Source organism: Bos javanicus, chromosome 3, assembly GCF_032452875.1.
Source record: "Bos javanicus breed banteng chromosome 3, ARS-OSU_banteng_1.0, whole genome shotgun sequence".
Lineage (NCBI taxonomy): Eukaryota > Metazoa > Chordata > Mammalia > Artiodactyla > Bovidae > Bos > Bos javanicus.
The window spans coordinates 57,104,923-57,129,291 of record NC_083870.1 but is presented as its reverse complement, the minus strand read 5'-3'; the positions used below and the strand labels follow the sequence as shown (position 1 = coordinate 57,129,291).

The 24,369-nt window shown below is 46.8% G+C and overlaps 1 long non-coding RNA gene across 1 annotated transcript; it reads left to right on the top strand.

Annotated features, from left to right (window-relative positions):
* Nucleotides 1-15,240: 15,240 nt before the first annotated feature.
* Nucleotides 15,241-20,122, top strand: LOC133244352 (uncharacterized). The gene is made up of 3 exons (XR_009735372.1): nt 15,241-15,480; nt 17,832-18,024; nt 19,878-20,122. It is a non-coding gene; the product is annotated as an uncharacterized LOC133244352 (long non-coding RNA).
* Nucleotides 20,123-24,369: the final 4,247 nt, after the last annotated feature.

Genomic DNA, 24,369 nt, shown 5'->3' with positions numbered 1-24,369 from the left:
CGCTTTCTCTAGTTGCCGTGAGCAGGAGCCGCTCTCTAGTTACGGTGGCTTCTCTTGCTGTGGAGCACAGGCTCTAGGCTTGTGGGCTTCAGGAGTTGCAGCCTATGGGCTCGGAGGTTGTGGTGCATCAGCTTAGCTGACTGGAGGCATGTGGGATCCTCCCGGATCAGGGGTCGAATCTGCATCTCCTGCACCAGGTGGACTCCTAATCACTGGACCACCAGCGAAGCCCCGAAGCTCCTACTTGGTGAACTTCCTTGGATCTCATGAAAACGCTTAGGAATTATTCCAAACTGCCAATTGAAGGCCTCAACTAGAGGCTGAAGTTGCTGGAGGTCCTCCTCCAAAAGGCCAAGAGAGGAAGGAGCAAGGAAAGGGAAGAGTTCAAAACCAAACCAAACCACAAAATAGCAGCTCTTCCTGTGGAAATGTAGTGCTTTCCCCCTTATTTTAATAATATAATTATCAAGGTTATCCAAATATTCATTATTGGAGTCCTTGTAGTTAGAAGATTGTGGAGGGACATGAAAGCCATGATAACACAAAAATATTTGTTCATGAACACCCACCATAAATCCCACGAAGCCCTTTTTGGCTCAGTCTTCTGATGACTGGGATATTATAAACATCTGACAGGACAATGCAAGCTATGCAAATCTGTTTCAAAGTCAAATTTCAAATCTTGCAAAAGATCAAGAAGAATGAAGTTGGAAAATTGCTCAAATCATAGCAATGAAAAATAGGGGCATGACGGAGGTGCACCAGTTAACAACAGGAAAAATTAAGAATCAGCAGAGATAGTGACCCCAGAGACACTTCAAAGGGAAACATACACCTATCAACCACTATGAGAAGGCTTTGGGAAAACTCATGAAGCACTTGCATACTTTTGGATAAATGTCCTTTCAAGTAAGATTGGCCATGAAAGTAAAATACAAAGCAAAAAAGGCAGTGCTGTTGTACAAATATTTTGAAAATTTTTTCCCCAAAATGAATGGCTCGTCTTTTTCAGTCTAAGATTGTGTATTTGTAATTATAACTGAAATTGCATTTAGTATAAGACTTTAAAAGCTTAATTTCATAATTTTCAGTTTTATTTCTCAAGTTCAAGCCCCAAACAACCCTTTCTCCCACCTTCTGTTTGTTGTAAATGTTCTGTCTTAAGTAGTTTCCTATTAAGAGGTTGTACCAGAATTATACAGTAATGAAGACCTTCTGCTCCTAAAACCCCAGTCTGAAGTACATTCTTTGCATATGGAGAGCTTCTTTGAGATCAGAACCAAAGGAGACACTTGATTGACACCTGCATGACCCAGAGGGTCACTATGGGGAATCCCAGGACCCGGTCTCAGGGATCCCCACTATGAGATTTTAAGTGACACACACACAAAATGTATATCCCCTGTATTATTATTATTATTTTTTAATGTCTGTTATTTGCATCTTCTCTGCCTGGAAACCAAACTTCCTCCCTGTTCAGTGAAATACCAGGTGCTGGTCTTCCCTGCTGGAGGCCCCTTCCTGGCTTCCCAGTCTCTGCCCAGCCTTAGCCTTGAAGGCCTCTGAGGCAGAAGGAGGATTCCAGCCCCAAAGAAATGACGAAACACCGGACGCCCAGCTTTTCAGCCTCTCTGAGTGTTGCAGGTGGTGGGGGTGGGGGAGGGGTTGCTTCTAGATTTTGTTGGTGGAGGTGGGAAGAGACTTTCTCCTGTCTCTGGGCCCCACCTCCCTCTATCCGTTGCTCAGAGGTTTGGGATATCTGGTCCCATCACTTCATGGGAAATAGATGGGGAAACAGTGGAAACAGTGGCTGACTTTATTTTTGGGGGCTTCAAATCACTGCAGATGGTGATTGCAGCCATGAAATTAAAAGACGCTTACTCCTTGGAAGAAAAGTTATGACCAACCTAGATAGCATATTGAAAAGCAGAGACATTACTTTGCCAACAAAGGTCCGTCTAGTCAAGGCTATGGTTTTTCCTGTGGTCATGTATGGATGCGTGAGTTGGACTGTGAAGAAAGCTGAGCACTGAAGAATTTATGCTTTTGAACTGTGGTGTTGGAGAAGACTTTTGAGAGTCCCTTGGACTGCAAGGAGATCCAACCAGTCCATTCTGAAGGAGATCAGCCCTGGGATTTCTTTGGAGGGAATGATGCTGAAGCTGAAACTCCAATACTTTGGCCACCTCATGCGAAGAGTTGACTCATTGGAAAAGACTCTGATGCTGGGAGGGATTGGGGGCAGGAGGAGAAGGGGACGACAGAGGATGAGATGGCTGGATGACATCACTGACTCGATGGACATGAGTCTGAGTGAACTCTGGGAGTTGGTGATGGACAGGGAGGCCTGGCTGCTGCGATTCATGGGGTCACAAAGAGTCGGACACGACTGAGCAACTGAACTGAACTGAGAAGAGAAATGATGAAAGGGGGTTTCCCACATGCTCCAGTTCTGCTAACCACTCCTTTAGCTGACACCTACGCCCTCTCCCACTCAGAACCCAGATGAGTCAGGTTCTTCTCTTCCTTGGTATGGACGGAGGTAGGGGAGGCTTTGACTGCCCCCTAGAGGTCACGGTGTGTCCTGCACAGTCTAAAGGGCATGCTGCCTCTGCCCAACTTTGTGACCTCACCCACCTGAGAAGAGAGCCCCAATCTAGAACCACAGCTCAAGTGTGCAATGTCAGTTCCATTTCAGTTCCCATTCTGCTTGGTGGCAGACACTTCTGGTTACTTCTAGATCGTTTTCTATCCTTGGGGATTGTGTCCCTATTCTGGATGGTTCGTTATTGCCACAGTAGCACAGAGGGTGGTGGTGGTGGTGACAGGAAGTGGAGAGAAGGGGCCTCTGTCCCAGGTCATCTGTCCACACCATCCTCCCAAGTTCCCACTCTGTTCCCGGTCACCGACCCAGTAGGTTTGCAGCTGCACTAAGTTACTCCCTGTAGCAAGACCTGTACAGAACTGACTCATTTCTGCTACTTCCCGCCTCTTTTGAGGAACTGGAGGGATTCTGCCTCCTTCCCATAGAGCTCCTGAGCTGTGGGGGCTCCAGGGAGCAGTCACAGTCCTCTCCATGTGTGGGCTCCAGGAATCACTCAGTTGCTGCTGCGCATGCAGGGCTGAGGGAGGGACAGTTCCCCTGCGATGTTGCTATTCTGGGGCATCAGGGGAAGGGCAGAGGTGCCCTCTGTTCTTCTGTTCCTGAACCACTCTGGTTTCCTTCATTCTCGTCCTGCATCTCAGAGGCAGGACCCTAGTCAGGGTCTTCTTATTTTCCCTCTGCTCTCCTTGCCCCCATCCACTCCGGGGACTTGATCATCTCATTGTAGGGTTCACTGAATCTTTTATATTTTCACATTTGAGTCTTAAAACCTAAACATTTGGATCTTGGTTGCCCTAGTTCCACTGGGACAACCTTCCTTCAAGATAGGAATGACTCCTGGCCCACTGCCAAATGTGGGAGAGTCACCATGAAACGGAAGTAGTAACTAGTGTTTTTATCAACACAGCATCCACCTATACAATAGACGGACACATACCATGGGCCACGCATATACAGACCTGTGCTGTGGAAAAGCAGAGCCTGTGCTTCACGAATATGCAATTACAGGCTGTAAAGCCTAGAGTATTCCATTTTGTTGGTAATTTAAACCTGTAGTTACACCTCCTTGGCCCAACTCAAAATGTAGATGTTTTTTCCCTTTTGAGTCGGTCACTGGGCAGTTTCAGCTTTCTGTGAACATTCATTTGGAAAAGAATCTCAGCTTGTTGTGAATAGCTAAGTTTATTCAACATATAAATCTCTTAAAACCCATGCACTTAAATGCTTGTGGTTGTGTGGGATATTATCAGTGTCAGGGATGAGCAGAGTTGAAGGCATTTGGGGTCAGTCTACTTTCTTTAAATCTTCTCCAAACATTTTAGGTTTGGCAAAACCTGAATTGCATTTTGCCAAAACCCTGTGCCTGTAATTTGTAAACCCCTGTGTATTTTCAGGGAAATGTAGTCCATATGTTTCTGATTGATTTACACTTAACTCATCTAAGCGTTGTTTTGCTAGTGTTATTTGATGTCCAGAGGGCCTCAGAGCCTGTTTATGTCTGTCTAAGCTGCTTTTTCCCCCATGAGACTTGGGAAGAATCTGTTTTGCCAAGAGTAAACTAAGTTGAACAGGGCAGTGCCCCTCCAACCCCCCTACCCTGATCCTCCACATTTGGATCAGACTAGGGTTGTGTCTAAAATACAGATCTGAGGAAGCTGCATGGGGCTTTGAAGTTGACCAGACACTCAACACTGCACCAAGAGGAATCAGAGCCCAGAGTCTCCCCACTGGGCACCACGACCAATAACACTAGCACCGAGACCAGCGCTAGGCCAGGCCGACTTTCCAGCCTGGCCTGTCCCTAACGGCACTGGCGCTCAGCTGCCACTAGCCAAACACCCTATCTCAATGGTCTCTTCTATTAGGACATGTTCATGGAAGCTTCACTGAGAGGAGCAGGGAACAGTGAATAAAAGCTATCTACTCTCTTGCTAGATCTTAGATAATATTGTAGAGCAAGGCTGTGGTTTTCAAACAAAACAAACAAAAGAAATCCTCAACGAGCGTCCCACATGACTGAAACTTAATTTTAATAGTCTGCATTTGCTTCGCAAATGAGTCCAAAAATTACCAAGCCACAAACACTGGAAGGAATCCTACCCACTGCCAGAAGAAATACCCTGGGCAGAAGAAATCAGGCCAGCCTCCTTCTGCTCCACTGTGGTGGAAGTGGGGTGAGGTGTTGCTGAAACTTAGATGGCACCCACACTTTTGGTAACACGATAACTAGAATTGGGGACATAGTGCAATTCTATGTATGATTCATGGCTGAGGGACATAGCACTTTATTTTGGAGGAAGAGGTTTAATGTGCATTTCGGTCATGTTCAAGTGAAGTATATTTGGAATGAAGATATTAGATAAAGAGGTGTTGGGTGGCTCCATAAAATACCGTGGTGGGTTGTCTCCCCTCAATGCAGAGTTGCATCTCTGAGATTACTATGGCATTGACTTGGAGGTCAGCCTGAGATGCTCCTATTTCTTGTTGGACTCTGAAAGAGTCCTAGGTTCTAGGTAAAGAGGATACAGGTATAGCAATTAACTGGGGGACAGTAGGCTGACCCTGAAATGTGGGAGCAAGTTAGAGGCTAAGGACAAAGACAGCTCAGACACCCTACCTCCAGGGTTTGAGTATTTTATTTTGTGCTGTCTTTTGTTGTTGTTTACTCGTTAAGTCGTGTCTGACTCTTGCAACCCCATGAACTGTAGCCCCCCAGGCTCTTCTGTCTATGGGATTTCCCAGGCAAGAATACTGGAGTGGGATTGCATTGTCTTGATGCTTTCAGAAAATCTTGATCACTGTTGTAGGTTGGTCTTGATTATGTTCTGGTTTAGCAGAGGGCCTGTGTTTATGCTGCAGGGGATCCAGAGGGAACGGGACACAGTCAAGAGCAGTATGACAAGTGACAAACAGGCCTGAACTCGAAAACATGGACGTATTCCTGGGAGATTCTCAGAAATACCTGAGATAGGAAGAACTCTCTGAGACTGGCTTTGCAAACTCTGGGCACGAATGCTGAATTAAGAGCAGAGAAGTCTTAAAGGCCGGAGAAGCCAGGGACATCAGCCACGTGGGCTGCAGCTTCTCTTGGAGCCAACGATGTGCTTGTCTGGACTGGGTGTGACCCCTCAGGCCCCACTGTACAGTTTCACTGAGCTGCATTTTAGTGTCGAGCCATCAACCACATTACAGCCTGAGAAATCCGTCTACGGTTAACATGCTGGGAGGTAGTCCCTTACAACCTTACAGGCTCCTTTGGTGGCTCTCTAAGGAGAAACTTCTTCCTGATCTGAGATTAGAAGTAGTTTAACTTCTCCTTATGGCCTGGTTGCATTTTATTTGTTTATTTGCTTTTTCTTTTTTTTCATTTTTAAGTTATAAAATTTTACATGACTGACTTCAGTTATGTCCAACTCATTGTGACTCTATGGACTGTAGCCTGCCAGGGTCATCTGTCCATGGGATTCTCCAGGCAAGAATACTGGAGTGGGTCTCCATTCCCTTCTCCAGAGGATCTTCCTAACCCAGGGATTGAACCCGTATCTCCTGCAGCTCCTGAATTGCAGGATGATTCCTACCACTGAGCCACTGGGGAAGCCCTTTAAAATTTAAAAAATGTGGCAAAGTACACTTAACATAGAATTTACCATCTTAACCATTTTTAGGTTTACAGTTCAGTGGCATTAAGTACATTCATCATGTCATGCAACCATGACCACTGTCCATCTTGTAACTATTTCCTTCTTCCCAGATTGCAGCCCTGTACCCATTAAACATTAACTTCCTGTTTCCTTGTCCCTCAGCCACTGGAAACCACCATTCTACTTTCTGTCTCAATGAATCTGACTACTTCATGTAACTCATCAGTGGAATCATACAGTATTTATCCTCTTGTGACTCGCTTATTTCACAGGCCTGTTTTTTTTTTCCTCTTATTATGGTCACTGAATTCTCTAAAAAATTGGATCCTCCCTACGCCCACCCTCAACTTTTTGTTTGATCATAGCAACTAGAAAGCAAGGTCAAATCTATGCCTGATTGGGATTTTTGTTAGAGTTTCATCTTTTATTCCATTTTCTTTTTATTTCTAACCTACTTGTAGTTTATCATACATGCATTCTGCTGAAAGTGTCTCCAGTCCACTTTGAAACAAGGAAGGGCATACATTTAAAATACCCACAAGTAGGTAATGGAAAAATTTAGGGGATCGGGCCAAACCCCTCAGTGAAGTCTGGTCTCCAGGCCAGCAGGATGCTGGTCCCTGTGGTTGGGGCCATCCTGCAGAGATGTGCATGGTGCTATAGCCTCCGGGAGCTTGGCAGGCTACTGCTGGTCTCTTCACCAACTCCCTCTTCTCTGAAGTCAGTGCATTCAGGCCATGGCTTCAAAGCCCAAGAACTGTTTTTTAAAAAACAGATGTACAAGCACCACCTACCTCCCTCAGGGACTCCACTTAGCACTTTCTCTCCAAAGTGAAAGCTTTGCATGCTGGTGTGGGCTAGCCACTTGGACCGGGGTGCAGAGGAAGTTAGGGGGTAGGCTTAGGGCTGAGCCTGGGGTTGGAGATGAGGGGTACGGCTTGAAGGAAGGAATGTCAAGGCTATTTAAAGCTAATGCCACCAAGTTAGGACCTGAGTTATTTTTATTGGAGTTATATTTCCACATGAGAGATTTGTTGGTAACCCTTAGGCTCTGAGAAGTCCATTTCTTTTGGCTCATCCTGGGCCCTCCTCATAAGTCTGATCCAGTGTGGATAGGGTCCACAGGGCTTCTCCTCATAACCTTCACCACCTTCAAACCTCCTTGATACACATTGTCTAACTTCAAGAAGGTTATCCATGCAGGCCATAAGTAGGACAGGTCTCCAAACGCTGTAAGGGTTGAAGCGGGGAGTCTGTGGTCAGAAGACTCCCAAACCCCTCTCCGCCACTCGCCAGCAATGTAGCAAGCCACTTCACCTCTCTGAAACTCCATCTGTTCCTCTGTTAACTGCGGACGGTAATCCCTTTTTCTCCGAACTATCGTCAGATTAAAAACATCCTTAATAACATGTTATTATTGTAATAATTCTTCTGGAGAACAACTGTTTATTATACATGATCACCTGAATTTTTAGCTGGCACCCAGCTCTTCTGCACCAATTTTATCTTTGTCTCGTGACCTAATTTTTTAAAGTCTCAGTGCTGATCCTTGAAAGGTTTTCTGGACCACTGGTTTCCAAACCTGGCTGCACATGCAGAGCTTTGAAAGGCATATAATGTGGACACTAAGGAACCAGTGTTTTTAAGTTGCTTTCCTAGTGGTTTGGTTTTGTCCACAGATGGAGTTTGAGTTGCTCTTGCCCTGATCCTCCCTCTGATACCAGGCAAGGATCTTGTTCTTTGTTTCCAGATGGGTGGAAGCCTGGGGGCCTTTCACTGCCCCACTTTCCCATCCTATTCTCTGTAAGAGCTTGCAATGACCAGGCACCCATTCCTCCGTCTCCCAGCCTGTAGCTCTACCCTCCTTCGGGAGGTTAGTTTAGCCCTTTGTCTCTCTTGTGATTCTCTGGGGCTCCACTCTTAACTCCGGCCCTTCCTTCCTTCCCCACACTTTCTCGCATCTGGAGTTTGGGTTTATTTTTCTTCCTGCCTAACTACTTCTAATATACTAAGTCAATAAACAGATTCTCTGTGGTTACATATGGCAAACAGCTGAAATTTACAGTTGAGGGTAAAATTTCCTCATTTAGGGGGGAAAAATCATTTCACAGATTTAAAAAGTGGTCATTCTGATCTCCAGAGCAAATAAAAGTGTTTTATAACCTTCCACAAAAGCTTATGCCTTGATTAAATTTTTATTATGAATTACTAATTAGAACAAGGAAACACATAGTCCTAAACTTTTGCTTAAATTTGCTCCAGATTGAGATACAAACCAAAGGTGGCAAGAAACCCTGAAGGGGAGGTTTAATGATGAGCGACTCACATAAACTATCCGAGCACTTTCATCTGCCAAAGGCTGCGAACCAGTCAGTAAACCAGCCCACGTGGCCAGGCCCAAACAGAGGCCAGTAATGGACCCAGAATCTTCAGCTGTCCTCCTGGGTTCTGTGTTTGGGTTTCATGGGGGTGTTTGGACTTTGGACACATACGCTATTCACTTCATGAATGCTGTGATTAGAGTGGTGGGGGTGGTAGGAAGCGGAGTAGAAAGGCAGCCTGGTGTCTCAGAGTTTGAGTCAGAGGTCAGGGGAAGCGGTCATCATGCTCACGGTTGAGTGATGGACTCAAGAGAGCCATCCAATACAGCTGTGGCCTGGAGACAGGGGCCAGTCAGTTCAGTTCAGTTGCTCAGTCGTGTCCGACTCTTTGCGACCCCATGAATTGCAGCACGCCAGGCCTCCCTGTCCATCACCAACTCCCGGAGTTCACTCAGACTCACGTCCATCCAGTCAGTGATGCCATCCAGCCATCTCATCCTCTGTCATCACCTTTTCCTCCTGCCCCCAATCCCTCCCAGCATCAGAGTCTTTTCTAATGACAGGGGCCAGGGAAACAGCAATTCAGCTCATGTTCTCCTTGCCAAGCTTTGCCCCTTGCTGTAGGGCTGTGTCCACTCAGAGGAAGAGGCATCTTTTTCTGATTTGAACAAGGGAGTCATATGCTGGTCAAGCCTTGCTTGGAGGCAGATAGTATACTATGGGGTGGATAGGAGGGGTGGGCCTGCCTTCTTCCAGAAGAGGCATCTTTTTCTTAGAATACAGAGGGGTGGTTGGGCATAAGGTGACCTCAGATTTAACCAATAGATGCTAGGGATGCAAACATGAACCAGTGTCTGTCTTCAAGGAGCTCACAGTAACTCAGGGAAGAGAAAAACAAGCAGAGTATTACAACACAGTGGTGACAAATGAGGTCCTAGAGGTCTATGCACATGACTACCCAACCAGACGGAATTGGACAGGAGAGGATCAGGGAAGCTCTCTTGAGGACGATGTCTCAACGAGTCTTGAAAAGTGGAAGAGGGTTGAGAATGAGGCCGTGAAGAGTGGAAAGGTATTGCAGATAAAGACAATGCATCATGGAAGCAATGGAGGGTGGAGAGAGGTCTTCCTGACCAAAAGGAAGGGATGCTCTCAGAGAAGACATGGCGATGCTGGGAGGCTCCCCACCATGTGTAGTTGTGCTTCAAGCCATTGTCAAATAGAATTTTCTCAAAGAAGAGGTGAGACCCATTCCCTTTCCCCACTGGCCAAGGTTGGAAGGCTTAGGCAAACTGCCAAGTCCGTGCGTGCTTGGCACTAGATGTGCCCCAAGGCTAGTTTCTTCCCCTTCGCCATTTCCTCCTGCGCATTCATTTCCAATACAAAAACAGGGGTAAAAGACATAAAGGTGTTGCCAGTGGTAAAGAATCCGCCTGCCAATGAAGCAGATACAAGAGAGGTAGGTTCGATCCCTGGGTTGGGAAGATCCCCTGGAGTAGGAAATGGCAACCCACTCCAGCATTCTTGCCTGGAGAATTCCATGGACAGAGAAGCCTGGTGGGCTACAGTCCATGGGGCAGCACAAAGGTCAGACACGACTAAGCACGCATGTTATGATACCTGGTACATGCACACAGGTGTTTTTACTCAATGAGGAACTAATAAAAATGTGAAACAGAGGGTAATGACTTGGCTTTTTGGCGATGGGCAGCCCCCGGGGATCCTGTGTCCCCATCTCTGAGCTGGTTTCTGAGAGCATGTTGAGGTTGCAGCAAGCAGCTGGCCTCCTTGGATTAACCACTCGGGAGGAAGAGAGGAAAGGACAGCTCTTCAGTAGCCCAGGAAGAAAAGTGTTATCTGCCTATCTTTAGGGGTTCACCATCTCTCTGTGTGGATTTCTAGGCTTCCAGTCATGCATAGAGAAGAGTCTGCATGGAGCCTATGTGGCATGAATTTGTCTCTTGTTTATCCTGAATTCAGCACTCATGGAACATGGACTGTTGACAGCACTGCTTCCCAGCATGACATCACATAAATAAGTTTGAAGATACTGCTTAATAAGAACTCTGTAAAGATAAGAGAAATGGTAGAAAGAATTGAAGGATGTTGTTTCTTCCCTAATATCTGCCATGAATCACTGCTCACAGGGAAGACAGAGAATAGAGGCACTGGGGCACCAGGCCCCAGAGGGCAGGAGGGCATCGCTTTAGTGTGAGGCTGGGCTGAGAAGGAGGTGGAGGGCTGTGAGGTGGCCTGAAGAGTGGGGTGGCACGGTTAGCCTTTCCTGGCGTCTAGTTTTGTAATCCTCTGTACTGAGTAAATCCATCAGAGTGTTGCATCCACTCATTAGCTAGCACCTAATAAACACTTACAGTGAGGGCAGCACAGTGGGGGAGCTCTGAGAGAAGACCCTTCTGTCACTACAAAGGAATGACCTCAACCCTCTGGGATTCCTCTTTCCAGAAAAAGGCAGTTCACTCCTCCCTTAGTATCCTGGGGGACTGGTTCCAAGACCAGTATGTGTGACTATCCAAATCCTGGGATGCTCAAGTCTTTCATATAAAATGGAGTGGTATTTGCAAATAACCTATACACATCTTCCTGTGTAATTTAAATCATCTCTAGATTACTTATGATACCTGGTACAACATAAATGCTCTGTAAATACTTGCGACAAATTCAGGTTTTGTTTTTCCAAACTTTTTGAAATTTTTTTCCCAAATGCTTTTGATCCACGGTTGGTTGAATTCGTGGATGCAGAAGACTGACAGCACTTTCCCCCTGTCCCCTCCTAGAGGAAAGGGAAAATCAGTTCAGTTCAATCACTCAGTCGTGTCCGACTCTTGGCGACCCCATGGACTGCAGCACGCCAGGCTTCCCTGTAAATCATCAACTCCCGGAGCTTGCTCAAACTCACATCCATCAAGTCTGTGATGCCATCCAGCCATCTCATCCTCTGTCATCCGCTTCTCCTCCTGCCGTCAATCTTTCCCAGCATCAGGGTCTTTTCCAATGAGTCAGTTCTTCTCATCAGGTGGCCAAAGTATTGGAGTTACAGCTTCAGCATCAGTCCTTCCAATGAATATTCAGGACTGGTTTCCTTTAGAATTGACTGCTTTGATCTCCTTACAGTCCAAGGGTCTCTCAAGAGCCTTATCCAACACCACAGTTCAAAAGCATCAATTCTTCAACATAGGGAAAATAAGGCGCACGATTAGGGAGAAAAGACTCTTGAGAAAACAGTGCTTTTTTCTTTTCTTATGAAAGTTCTTTCCTGGAATGTAGCTCAATTACAGGTCCCCAAGAAGGCAATGGCACCCCACTCCAGTACTCTTGCCTGGAAAATCCCATGGACGGAGGAGGCTGGAAGGCCTCCATGGGGTTGCTGAGGGTCAGATGCGACTGAGCGACTTCCCTTTCACTTTTCACGTTCATGCATTGGAGAAGGAAATGGCAACCCACTCTAGTGTTCTTGCCTGGAGAATCAAAGGGACGGGGGAGCCTGGTGGGCTGCCGTCTATGGGTTTGCACAGAGTTGGACACGACTGAAGTGACTTAGCAACAAGGGTTCCTCAGGTGGCTCCGTGGTAAAGAATCTGCCTGCCAATGCAGGAGATGCAGGTTCGATTCCTGGGGGAAGAAGATCCCCTGGAGAAGGAAAGGGCAACCCACTCCAGTATTCTTGCCTGGAAAATTCCATGGACAGAGGAGCCTGGTGGGCTACAGTCCATGGGGTTGCATAGAGTCAAACATGACTGAGCAACTGAGCGGTGAGCATGCAATGCACATGCAGATGGGTCCCCAAAAGGTCCCTGTAGGATTTTTTTTTGGTAACAGATGGTGTCAGGTTGGGGCTTTAGGGCAGGTGATAAAGACTTTTGGTGGCCGCCCTGCTGAGCCCATTGCTTCCCTAATGGGAGCCTCTTCTTCAGGGCTGGGTGTGAGGGAGTTGGTTTTAAGGGTGGGGCTGTCTCAGCACCTGACCCCCAGTGATCTTTTTGGAGGAAGACTCCAGCCAAGCCCCAGCAGAACATTGCAGAAGCTGAGGAGTCTGCTGGCGGGAAGGTAGAAGAGTGGAAGGGGGGAATGGGCAGTGGATGTCTCACTTCTTAAAGACAGATGGAAAATAAAAGGCCTGTCTGCAGCCTATGGAAAGTGCTTGATGGTCCTCTCTGCAGGGCTTCTTTGTGAGGTGATGCTCTCCCAGAGCCAGTCGGAAAGAGTCTGAGGATGGAGGGATGTGACCACGGAATGAGAGAGGAATGTCAGGAAATGAGTCGAGGCTGGGAAGGGAACTGAGGAAGACTCTAAGTGAGGGACATGGTACTTCAGTGAAGACTGTGACCTCTGAAACCCTAAAGGGTACCGGCTGGTTTGATTCTGGCCGATGAAGTGGCTCAGTAGGATCTTAGAAATTATTTAGCTTTAAGCCCTCAGTTTATAGTTGAGGAAACAGATCCAGAGTAGTCTGAACTTGCCGTTGGTCACATGGTAAGTCTGTGGCCCCGTAGGGCCCAAGATCTAAGCTGCAGTTCCTGGTCTTATCTTTGCTGGGGACATTTGAAGTTCCTTTAGCTTGCCCCTCTGAGGTAGGGGAAAAGCCCATGAAGAAAACTTTGACCTCAGAGTCAGATGATCTTGGGTTGGGGTTCCTACTTCACCAACATGTTTCCCTAGCCTTTTCAGACAAGGACAGAGCTCCAACCCCTGGCTTTCAGGCTGGTGACCAGCCAAAGGTCAGTGGGAAGAGGGGGTTCAAAGCTGATTTGGACCCTTTGGCGTGTCTTTTCAAGGTGGCAGTTACTGGGCAACATAACTCTTGAGGATGAGATAAACTATCTCAGATAGGAAGGGTTTATCTGTGAGGTTATTGCAAATATGCCTGACTCCTTAATCTAGTTCTGTCCAGATCTAAACTGGTAGCCAGATAAACTGTTTGCTGTCTGATTTCATGTATTTATCAAGTCTAAACAGTGATCAGAGGCAATTATCCTCTCCCAGAGGCCAGGGGCTCAAGAGCTAAGCAGCACCCTGCAGACCTGGTTTCTGCTACAGACCCATAAGCTGTCACTCCAGCCCCTGCAGATTTTCTCTGCTTTCCCCACAATCCTAAATTTCAAAGGAGGTTTGATGTTCTAACGGATCTGTTTTGGTGTTCTCTTGCCCATAACTGAAAATAAAATCCCACGGTTTTTATAGGTGGATGAATCCTTTTTAAAGCCCCTTTTGTTACCACCATGGGGTTTGTGAGCACTAAAAGTGGGTTTTTAGGGACTAGAGAGACCTTAGATCAGAATTTGCTGATTGTGGAAGGGACCAACTGACACTAGGCACAGCCCCTTCATTCTGTAGATGGGAAGCCAAAGCACAGAGGGATTCAATGCTTTAAGTAAAAGGAATGTGCTCTTTACAGTTGGGTAGACCTGAGCTTGAAGCTTGGGTTTGACACTGACCTGCTCTTTCACCTTGGGTAACCTGGAGCCCCTAACTGCCTCATCTATCATGTGGCGGTAACAATTCAGACCTCATAGCATTGTTGTGAGAAGTAAAATTGGTTGCTCCCTGGTCAAGGTCACACAGATAATTGCAGGCAGAGCCAATATGAGGACCCCAGTATCCTGGCTCCCAGACCTGTCTTCTTTCCATTACACTGCAGGATTCTATGGAGAAGGCAATGGCACCCCACTCCAGTACTCTTGCCTGGAAAATCCCATGGACAGAGGAGCCTGGTAGACTGCAGTCCATGGGGTCGCTAAGAGTCAGACACGACTGAGCGACTTCACTTTCACTTTTCACTTTTACGCATTGGAGAAGGAAATGGCAACCCACTCCAGTGTTCTTGCCTGGAGAATCCCAGGGATGGGGGAGCCTAGTGGGCTTCCGTCTATGGGGTCGCACAGAGTCGGACACGACTGTAGTGACTTAGCAGCAGGATTCTTTCTGGAGGTCTTTGGCCATAAAATCAAAAGTAATAGTTCATCTTTGTCCCACCCAATTCAGTGTTTCTCAGAGGTAGCCCCTCCAGATGGTCTTAAGCTCAGTTCTTCCCTGGACTCTATATAATGACAGCATATATATTTTTTTCACAATGAATTAATAATTGACTTGCCATTGTATTTAGAGAAAACCAGATATCACCTCATGGATGTCTCATGCAGAGGGAGCATCGTTTATTCCACTTATTCTGAAAAATTTTCTACTTAGTTTTGGAGGCAGCAGGAACAGGGATCTTGGGAAACTTTCTGCTCAGCCAGAGGATATTACTGGTCCACAGGATGACCGGTCTAGTTCAAAGTCCGGGCCTAAGGATGAAATCCCAGGACTGGAGTCAGCCTGTTCTGCAGCCCTCGCCAGGCGTTGTCTCCGCCTCAGACACTAGGTGGCGCCAAAGATACATCCTCGCGGCGCGAGGCGCGGTCGCAGCCTGGGAGGACTCGCCTTGGCGCCGCGGAATTCTCCGGGTTTCCACGCAGGGTCAGGGTTCCTTCCGGCTGGCCACCTCTCGCCACAGTGTCCTCCCATCAAAAGGACGGCTACTTTCTGGGGAAAGGCCTAGGTTGTGCTGCCGGGCGATGGGAGTCATGCCCCATTTGGTGTTAGGATCCTCCAGTTCAACATTATAAACACCAAAGGGCTAAGCTTGTTTGCTCCTCATCCGTCGTCCCAACCCCACCTCCCCCACCCCCGCCCCTCCTGTGTTATTAACGGTTCATTTGCTTTGAGTGGCATCGTTACGAAGGTTTGGGGGTGCTAAATATACCTCCCCATCTTTCTATTTTTAAAAGGCTGCAGACGTGACACAAATTATGCTCGCATGACGGGCGCCTCCGAGTTGGCCTAGAGAGGTTGCCGTGGGGACTGTGCAGCAGGAGGGAGTCTGCCTGGCGAGGATGTCACGTTGCTCTTCAGCCAGGTGCGTCCTGTACCCCAGTCTCCTCCGGCCCTGCCGTCGCGAGCGCCCCCTGGAGGCTGGCGGGGGAGTCGGGCACGGGCGCGGCCTCCACTTTTCTGTTCCCTTTCTGGGGATGCTGCAGAGATTCCCAGTGGCCTCTCAAATCGCGATAAAGTTTCCCCACTTCAAAGGCAACTGCAGTCCTTTCACGTCCCGGTCTGCATCGTCCTTTCCACCTCTCCCGTTTCTTCTGCCCCATCCAGACAAATGGCTTCCCGGCCCCACCGGGTTCCCTGCTGGTCCCAGCTCCCCCTCGCGCCTCCAGGTCTCGGCTTCTCCTCCAAAGACCCCCTCGCGGGTCTTGACCCCTTGTGCACTGAGCCAGGGGGGATCCGGGGCCCTTCCCCACACCATGGCGTCCCTCCATTCCAATCAGGAATTAAGCCACATTTGGTCCCTTTCCTTTCTACTCAAGGCAGAAAGCACACTTCAGGTATCTCTTTCTTGTGTACTAGGGCCATCAGGTCTGGTAGTGATTTGAGAATAAGGGTAGTTTCATTTCTTTTTTCTTTCTTTTTTTCTGCCCCAGAAGTTGCCTCTTTAATAAATACAGTGCCCTAGGAGGAGTGCAGGCCTGGAAAGCTGATGGCAATTTCAACTACATTAAGCTTCAGCTGTGAGGCCAAGTGGACGCTAGACAGAGCGTGAAGAGTTGGCAGAAGAAAAAGGGAAAGAGAGAACCAGGAAGGGTTACAGGAGCAAAGGCCCCGTGTTTGCAGGTCTTAGGATGTCGAAATCCTGCCGCTGGCTCTAAAAGCCTTGGCGTCGTGGGTAAATTGCTTGATTTCTTGATCCTTGGTTTCCTGGCCTGTAAAATGGGAATACTACTGCCTACCTCATAGAGTAGTGGTGAAGATTATAAACTAATATGTAGGCAAAGTGCCCTCTGGGCAGATAAAGATGGCTGAAATATGATAGCTGTTAGCATGATCAAATTGAAGCCATCGCTTTAATTTCTAACCAAACTGACTTTACAGACGTCCAGAAGTATCTGCTTTTCTCCTCTTGTTTGGCATAAGGAATAACTTTCCCTGAATTTTGAGTGTATTCCTTTGTTTTATGGGCTATGATGTCCTCTCCTTGCTAGAAAGGAAGGGAGGGTAACTGGCTCCCCACCCTCCAAGACTCTTGAAAAGGAATTCCTGATGTAGCCATGCCACTGGGAGTAAATGATGTAACTCGGGGGCATGTCAGTTTACTCAGGTGTACCATGGGGATTTCACATAGGCCTCTCCCTTCCAGAAAATATTTTGGGACACCAAATATTGGTGTACCATTTAATGGGAATGTTCCTGCGTGTGGCAGCAAGTCCATGTCTCGCTGCTGCTGCTGCTGCTAAGTCGCTTCAGTCGTGTCCGACTCTGTGCAACCCCATAGACGGCAGCCCACCAGGCTCCCCCGTCCCTGGGATTCTCCAGGCAAGAACACTGGAGTGGGTTGCCATTTCCTTCTCCAAAGCATGCAAGTGAAAAGTGAAAGTGAAGTCGCTTAGTCGTATCCGACTCCTAGAGACCCCATGGACTGCAGCCCACCAGGCTCCTCCGTCCACGGGATTTTCCAGACAAGAGTACTGGAGTGGGGTGCCATTGCCTTCTCCGAGTCCATGTCTTGGCTTCTGGTGAAAGTTGGGGTTTGTAAACTGAGCTCATTTATGAATAAATAATACAAACATGATTGATGCAGCTAGCTGTCCTCTAGTGCTTGTGACTCAGTTTATTCATGCTCTGCAACAGATGGCTCCTTTGCTCACCAGCAGCCTTAAACAGTTTCATTAAAACTGGCTTCACGATTATTAAAAGACAGCCCAATCAAAAGCTATACATTCCTCCTGTATGTCTGTATACACGGAGCCATATATATGACACACATTTCTAAGTGTGTGTATGCACATGCATGTGTGTGTGTATGTATGTATTTGTGTGGGTATATGCTTAGTAATTTAATTAAATGGCATAAATTCTTGGGGAAAATACCCAGGAACTGGCTCCCTTTCTGTTGCTAGATCAGAGTAGAGGGCACTTCCTGAGGGCGTGACGTCGGTGGCTTCTCACTCACTCCACAGTAGACTCCACAGAGCCCTGTCCCAGTGTTGAGAGTCACAGTCTTGGGACAGGCAAATTTTAACTTGCTCTGCTCTCAGGACATCCCTTTTCTTCTCAGCAGTATAGAGGTGCTTGGGCTGGGAAGTGTGTGTGTGTGTGTTGCGGCGGGGTGGGGGGAAGTGTCCTTGCAAAAAGAGACATGGCCTCCGGGCTTTCGTTTCTGGGGCTGGCTGTCTAGCTTTCCTAATGAGCAAATATGTTCTCTTTAAGGAAACAAACAAACAAAGCAAAAACATCTATTCATCTGGATTTTATTCATTTGTTTTAAATACAAACAAAAGGAGAGAGGAGACATGGTTATTTCTGCAGCAACTATTTCAAATGCAACTTATTCCATCGCTCCAGGTGTTCCAATGGTGTTTGTCACCGTAAGACCCACGGGGCTAGTTCCGACCATTATACGGTAAGGCTTTCTTTCTTTCCAAAATTCCCTGCGTTCCTTTAAGGCCCATTTAGCTGCGGGTTTTGTTTATTCTCCCAGCAATCAGCATTTAAAATAAGATAAACAAGCATTTTTCCTGGTCTGTGAATCCCCACCGGCCAGCCTCCACCTGCACACCTGAAGTCAATGGGTCCAATTGAATTTCTTGGTAACCCATATCCCCTTCAGAGACCGGCTCCCTCCGTATACCAAGCTGGAAACAGAGAGCTTAAGCAGGGCAAATGTAATTTTAAGAATTGCTAATGATGCTAGGAATCTGCAGTGCAATTAGCATCATTGAATTTGGCGCTCCTCCGAAGGCACAGAACTCCTTGCCATCCTGCAGTGGCAGCAGCGGCAAGTGCCTCCTCGCATGCCTGGGCGGCCGGGGGTGCTGGCAGCCGCTTTGCACCCAAGTAGGAGCATTTGGTTAGGCTTCCCCTCTCTCTCTCTCTTTCTCTCTCTCTCTCTCTCTCTCTCTCTCTCAGCTACTGACTCCTTTGTCTCTTTTCTGACCTCCAGAGGGATGGATATGTGCATTCGTTATATTCTTAGCACTCAGTCCCCCAGTGCGTGCGTGTGTTCATGCTAAGTCACTTCAGTCATGTCCAGCCCTTTGCGACCCCATGGACTGTAGCCTGCCAGGCTCCTCTGTCCATGGGATTCTCCAGGCAAGAATACTGGAATGGGTTGCCATGCCTTTTGCCAGGGGATCTTTCTGACCCAGTGATCAAAGCCACATCTCTTATGTTTCCTGCATTGGAGGTAAGTTCTTTATCACTAGTGCATCTGGGAAGCCCTCAATCCCCCAGTGGAGTCACTCTATTTTCAGGGTAACTGGGGTCCCTGCTGTATGAATTCACTTTGCTCCCTTGGATTTCAGTGCTCCAGTTCAACCAGTGTTCCCCCTGTCCTGGAAACCCCAGTAATTCTGAAGCTGTTCATTGGCACGTCACATCTTAGCGGTTGGGGCACCCTCTGACCCCACATAACCACTGTAAGATATACTCTCGCTTTCTCTTTCCTTCTCTAACTTCCCTTTCTTTGCTGCTTTCTAAGGTTCAGAGGTAGTAGGAAGAGTTAAACGTAGCAATAGGAAGGGAGCCAGGAGAAGAGAGGGAGTGAGAAAGCAAAAAAAAAAAGAGAGAAAATGAATGATTGGATTCAAAATAAACCTTTACTTTTTCATAAGGAAATTATTTTTGCTCTCAGGAAAAATAGCGTGGGCCAGGCATGGAAACCGTGTTAGCTGGCTAAGAGGTTGCTGAATGCAGAATTTGATCTTGGTGGGTCTGTTCAGTTTAGCAAAGGTTTTGGCTCTGGGGATCCTCTTTCAGATATGGAGGCCCAAATCAGAAGCACATAGAGGGGAGCTGTTCTTCCCAGATTCCAGATGTGTCTGTGAGACAACACATTCTGGGGCAAATTGATTTCACCCTGGGGAAACTGGAGATTTTTCAAAGTTATGTCTGCAGAGCCGGCTAATGCAATTCCCCATTAGTGCATTAAAGTGTGCCCTTATTAATTCAAACATAAAGGCAACAAAATAAGCTGTTAAATTTAAAATATAATACATATATAATGAGGAGAATGTGTGAAAGCCTTATTCAAATGAAAATACAGGAGTGTTTGAACTACTGAGGTATCTTTTGTATTGAATTATGAGCATATGTAATAGATTTAATTATTAATTTCCCCATTGTTCTATGCACACAGACAGGGTTCAAGGCACAGTCATTCTCTGGCTTTCATAGATCTAATTTGTATAATTATTGCCTGAATAAAGAATTGCTCCAATTCCTAGCTCTCTTTCTTTCTTCCCCCTTTCTAAATAGTATTTCAATGCCGCATTCCAAAAGGGGAACACCTGCCACTTCTTCAAAGTCAGCTGATCATTTGGAATGATGGACGGCACGGCTGCCGATGACGTTCCCCTTTCAAGTCTCTTTGTCTAAGTGAATTATCGTGCATCCTTTTAATTTTATTGAACAAATTACATTTGTCAAGGTCTATCTTTGTAAATAAATGATAACTAGAGACACATGGATGCGTATTTCTGCTGTTCAAGGGCTCTTGTTCCATTTCTGGAAGCCAGATGAACATGGAACAAAGGAGAAACTTTCCTCTAAAAGCAATTATCTTTCTGCATTCCCATCAGTATAATTATATTGCAGGGAATTTTAAGAAGCTGTAGAAGTAGAATTGAATGCTTAAAACTGTGTTTGCTGAATTGCTATGCAAAAGTTGAGCAGGCTGTATTACATCACACGAAATAGTCTAACTCTCTTCTGGCCACATTTCTCCAAGTTTAGAGTGGGCCAGAGGCTGGGGACAGTGTGGAGAGGGGGTGTCGGGGAGGTAGGTCAGATTTAGGGGTTCATGTGTTTCTTGAAAGGAATGTTTAATGACATTTATAAACACTGAGGGCTGTAAGCAAGCAGACTGGAGATATACACAATGAAAGTACCCATTTCTGGTCTATTTGGAAAGCTTCTGATTTGCATTTTCCCTCAACCTGGAGCAGAAACATAGAAACTTATTAACTAATCCATTAATGGTGGTGAAATAAGAAGGGGATTCTTCATGAAATCATGGGAGAAGCACATACATTGCCCCCCAAAGCCAGTGAGCAGCTGGTTTAGAGAGATAATGAATGTGGTTTGTGTGGCTGCTGTGTCAATACTGCATGTCAACAAGGATCATTTCTTCATCACTGTCTCCCACAGACTTTAGTGAAGTAAACTGTATTGTCTCATCATTGATGGCTATCCATCAGGCTCATCTCTCCCCTTCCCAATTTTTACCAAACTACCTGATGGCCATTTGGGTTAGGGGGGAACACCTGTGTGAAATGAAGATGGAGCATGCCAGAACCATGGGTTGGTTTAGGACTGGGCTGGCAGACTTTAAGTTACTAGACAACTCAATGTATAACACTTTAGAGATCCTGAAAAAAGAAACCCAGAGGCAGAGATGACCTTATATTTTCAAAGAGAGATGGATGGGTACTGTAATGACCTATATGGGAAAATAATTTATATAAAAAAGAATGCGTATATGTATATGTATAATTGATTCACTTTGCCGTACATCTGAAACCAATACAACACTGAAAACAATTATACTCCAATAAAAAATTAAAAAACAAAATAAAAACAGGTGGGTAAAAGGGTGGGTTAAAAGCCAGGAAATAACATTTCTCATTCACAGGAGATTATGGAGCTGTGGAAGGATCATGGGCCTGCTGGTTGGATTTAGGAACAGGTGTTCATTGGAAGGACTGATGCTAAAGCTGAAACTCCAATACTTTGGCCACCTCATGCAAAGAGTTGACTCATTGGAAAAGACCCTGATGCTGGGAGGGACTGGGGGCAGGAGAGAAGGGGACGACAGAGGATGAGATGGCTGGGTGGCATCACCGACTCGACGGACATGAGTTTGAGTAAACTCTGGGAGTTGGTGATGGACAGGGAGGCCTAGCGTGTTGCAGTTCATGGGGTCTCAAAGAGTTGGACACGACTGAGCGACTGAACTGACTGATGGCCTCCTGCAACTACCGGAGGGGTCTGGACCAGATGATCCAATAACCTATGTTGGAATTCTTGGTCCAACACTATGAACCCCATTGTATGGGGCATGGATCTCCATGGGAAAGTGGTGGAGGGAAGATCCAAGTACTGGGCCTGAGTAACTAGAGCTTTAAGAATATGCTGAAAAGTTAAAATGATTTATTTGCTTAACAAATGAGTCAAGTGTTTTGTATCTCCAATTTCTGTGTCTGAGGTTTGGTTTGGCGAGAGCTGAAATCCAAGGGATCACTGAAAGTAACATGGTCAGAAAGTGGCAGGTCTATAAAATAGGCTGAAAATGGTACCTTGGACATCTTTGTGATGGAAAAGACTCCTCTCTCAGGAGAAGACATAAGACTGACTGACATATGACTTGTGTCATTCAGAGCATGTCACCAAGCAGGCGGTGAAGGGGATGGGCAGAGAGAGGCAGCATGTCTGAGTTAGTAATGAATTCAGTTGCCCCCCTCCCCAAAGTACCTGGTGCTGGAATAGAATGTTACCTAAGACATAGTCCCTGTTTTTGGAACCAGGTTGCATAAGTCTGATGGGGAGAGGTCAGGTAGGAACATCAGTGATTATCGGACAGAAAGATAAGGGACATGACAAGGTTCTGGTCAGGGGTTGGTTTGCTATGTGAGCACAGTAGAGGAGCACCAACTCAGCCTGGTAGGGCTGGAGGTGGTCAGCAAAAGCCATGGAAAAAAGTGAAGCTTGAGTAGACATAGAAAAAAGTGGGGGGAAGGGGAGTGGTAATGGAGGGAAGGATATGTGAGGACCAATGACAGAAAGCAGCCAGGCATGTTCAGGAAGCTGCTAATATTCCAAGATGACTAAGAAGGAGGGTGAGAGTGGGCGAGTGGTAGAGGATGTACCAGACAAGGCAGAGTATGGAGTCCTTGCCAGGAGGCAGCATTTTATGCTGCACATTATAGGAAAGCATTGAAGGAGTCTCACAGCTGAGTGAGATGATCAAGCTTGGGAAGGCTCACACTGGGAGTCAGGACAAGCCATTGGGGTCCAGTGCAAAATGAAAAGTGAGACCTCCTATTCAAAGCCAAGAAAAAGTTGTGCTGCCAAAGGTACTAAAGTATAGAGCTTTCCCCCTTTATACTCAGTAGTCTCTCAACTTGTCATGGTGTTTTTTAGAAATTTGCCATTTAGTGTCACCTTCCGCAGGCCCAGAGATGCTTGTGTGGAAAGTGCAGACCCTCCCAGGAGCCTGGGGCCCTATCTCCCAAGACTTGGGACACTGGTGGCCCACTGGTGGCCCACTGTTGGCTGGGCGTCTCCCTGAGGAGCTGCCAGACCAATGTGCTGTGGCCACCTAGGGGTGGGAAAGTGAAGCTGGCATCTCCCCTTCCCAGGGACCGGTGCGCCCAACGGTACTGTGATGTGTATGTCGGGATTCACTAGGTCTCTGGGCCTGGGGTGGTCACAAGGCTTACCTGGGTTATTGTGTTTGTAGCCCAGTCATATCCGACTCTTGGCAACCCCATGGACTGTAGCCTGCCAGCCTCCGCGGTCCGTGGAATTCTCCAGGCAAGAATACTGAAGTGGGTAGTCATTCCTTTCTCCGGGGATCTTCCCAACTCAGGGGCCGAACCTGCATCTCCTTCATTGCAAGCATATTCTTTCCTCTCTGAGCCACCAGGGAAGCCCTGCCTGGATTATGTCACCTGCCAAAGGCACCATGGCACTATCAGCCTAGGGTGGAGGTAGCTACCACCATGTCCATCCCTGGAAACCAAAAGGCATGCTGGCTCAACGCTGCCCCTCCTCACAACTATGCCCAGGGCCCTGCTGGTGGTGGAGCTGGCAGTGGTCACTGGGAGGGCTTAGGGAGAAGGGAGGTGGGGCAGAGACTAGGGTGCCAGGTGAGTGAGTGGCTGAGAGGTGGCAGAAGGGCTGGCCCAGATGAGCCAGTGCCCTAAGCCCCCAATTATGGTCTGTCGCCCCATGGACTTCACTTCCAAAACACTAGTTTATTAAGAATTTCAAGATGGCAACCACAGAGCATCGAACCTCAAATGTGGCCTCCTTCTGTGAAGCTGTAGTGCTCACTTACCCATGAAGCTTACTGGCAGCAAAGGGCTATAGAAGAGCCAGGCTCAAGGCAGGAAACCCATTAGGGAGGGACAGAACTGTCTGGGTGATGAGTCATGAGAACCACAGTGAAGGCAGTGGTGGTGGGAATGGAGAGGAAGTGGAGATGGGAAATATTAGGAGAACAGAGGTGGGCAAGTCAGTGGGATACAGGCTAACTTCCAGATTTCAAGTGTGGGCAATGGAACTTTATAAAATACATTCATACAAATTTTATCATTTAATCCCTAAAATAGTCCTGTGGAATATATATTTTCGTTACTTCCATTTTGTGGTGGGGAAATAGCTCAGAGAAATAAGGTAATTTACCCAAGTGCCTCCAGTCAGAAGACTTGGGACTCAAGCCAAGGAATTTTATTTCCATTGCATATTCTATTCACTATAACATTAGGCCTCTCTGCTGCTCTAGATGACTCTGAACTGGCTTTTTGGTTCATTCGTTCATTCATTCATTGCTTCATTGAGCAAATACTTATTTTTATTAAAAGCCTTTATTGAATTTTGTTACAATATTTTCTGTTTTTTATGTTTCTTGTTTTTTTTTTTTTTTTGACTGTGAGATGTGTGGGATCTTAGTTACCTGACCAGGAATGAAACCTGTACCCCCTGCATTGGAAGACAAAGTCTTAACCACCAGACCAACAGGGATGTC